Below are 2,053 nucleotides of genomic sequence, written 5' to 3'. Positions count from 1 at the left end.
GATAGATAGACAGATAGATAGATAGATAGATAGATAGATAGATAGATAGATAGATAGATCTGTCAATGTGACTTGAAAAAAAATCAACTTTTTAACTTAATTTTCTTATTCCCTATCCTGTTCTGTATGTATGTGTATATGTGTGTATATTCTATTTAAATAGAAACTTCACATTTAACACTTCAGCAAAACTTTACACATATGCACAACTGACTAAACAAATATTTTAACAGGTTAGTCTAAATATTCTATTAATGACTATAGATAATTTTCCCCATTAACTCATCAAAATAATTTAACCAATTCAAACTTGATTTTAAAAGTTCTATGAGATTCAGGTTGATGTTTAAAGTCAGTTTAATATAATTTAAATTAATGGGGGCAAAATCAAGTGTATTTAACTTAATTTAGGTTCTAACTTGCTATCGTACTGGTAGTTCAGCAGTGAGAACATCATTTAATATATGCAGGTCTTTGTACTGAGAAATTCAGCTTACAATATTGCAGTAATTTTAAGAAGAAAACAATCTTCAAACAATCTAGACACAAGACTCATTTTAAATATGTGGTGAGTTGTAAGTGGCCGATTTGAGCCAGTGTTACGACATTTTAACTTTTGTAATTGTAACTGGTTTCCTACCAATTATGTTTCTATTTCTCTTTTTTTGGTTTTTATTTTTAACAGAACATGTTATCAGTTGAGGAAACTTCTCCTCTTTTCTACTAGTAAGTAGCAGACATATTGGATTTATCATTCAAACTGTTAAAGTTTTCATTTAGCCTATTAGCCTACTTGGGTTTAAAGTCCGCGTGAACCGGAAGTTGCTGCCGGCTTTATTTCAGTGTAGTGACGTATTTCCATCTGAAACGGAATAATGAATAGAGGACATGGTTTTATTTTTGCGCTCCTCCTCTCTGTCTCTCACTCATGGCAAACTAATGCTAGGTACACACCACAAGATAATCGGCCTGATTTTGGGCCGATTTCTCCCCTTCCGACAATCCTGTAATGTCCCGATTATCTTGGTGGTTCTAAAGATTATCTTATCAGATTTTCCTGTGGTGTGAGGTGTGTTAAGAGTGACTGAATCTGCTCGCGAATCCTAAATATTCAACATGTTGAATATTTATGATCAGAAATCCTGATGTGTGGGGAGAACATCGCGGCACACCACACACTATAGGAGCAAAATGGTTAAATCTAGTATTTTTTGTGATGTTTGTGGTCTCTCACATTTTGAAGATCTTATAAGATTTTAAAAATCTTTTAGTGTGTACCCAGCATAATGGTTGGAGGGTGTGTTTAAGGATATTCTGCCCAAGCCGTCAAACAGACGTCATCAGAGAAGGAATGCCATTCCAGAGCAGAAGTAAATGTTCAGATTTTGATTAAAGATTACCAAAACAATTTTTTACAATTAACTTGCACAGATTAATTGTTCACATCAAGACTAGCAATGTGCGCTAGTAAAGTAAATAAAGTCAATTTTGATTTCATGCGGACTTTAAGCACAAACATGGCCCAGTCAGACATACAAAAAAAACCCAAAAACACATTAAAGGTCCCATATTGTACACCTTTCTGGAGTTTTATTTGAGGTTTTGATGTCCTTAAGCATATATATTTGCAGTATAATACCAAAAACCATCTCAATATATTTTTACAGCTCCTTTCTCAGGAACTCTGCTGAGAACAGGTCGATTTTGGCCTGTCTAATTAATATTCATGAGCCTCTCTTCTGATTGGCCCGTTGTTTTCTGAGTCACAGCGCTAGCTGGAGGCAGCAAAACAAAGGGGAAACGGGAGGCGGCCCATTCAAACCAGCGCAGATTCGGCTACATAAGCAGCTTAAAATATCATCTTGTTGTGATGTTGGGTGCCAAAATCGACGTAATACAGCCTCAAATTAGAAATTTGATCGCATATCTGCTACCACTGCCAGACAAAAAAAACGACGACAGCTGTGGTTAAACGCGATAAAACGAGCAGACTGGACAGAAACGATCATCAAAAATGCTCGCGTTTTCAGCGCACACTTCTTATCAGAAAAGG

This window comes from Sinocyclocheilus anshuiensis, unplaced genomic scaffold, assembly GCF_001515605.1.
Source record: "Sinocyclocheilus anshuiensis isolate Anshui unplaced genomic scaffold, SAMN03320099.WGS_v1.1 scaffold877, whole genome shotgun sequence".
In the NCBI taxonomy this organism is placed as follows: Eukaryota; Metazoa; Chordata; class Actinopteri; order Cypriniformes; family Cyprinidae; genus Sinocyclocheilus; species Sinocyclocheilus anshuiensis.
The sequence above is the reverse complement of the archived record's forward strand: the minus strand, read 5'-3'. Positions refer to the sequence as shown.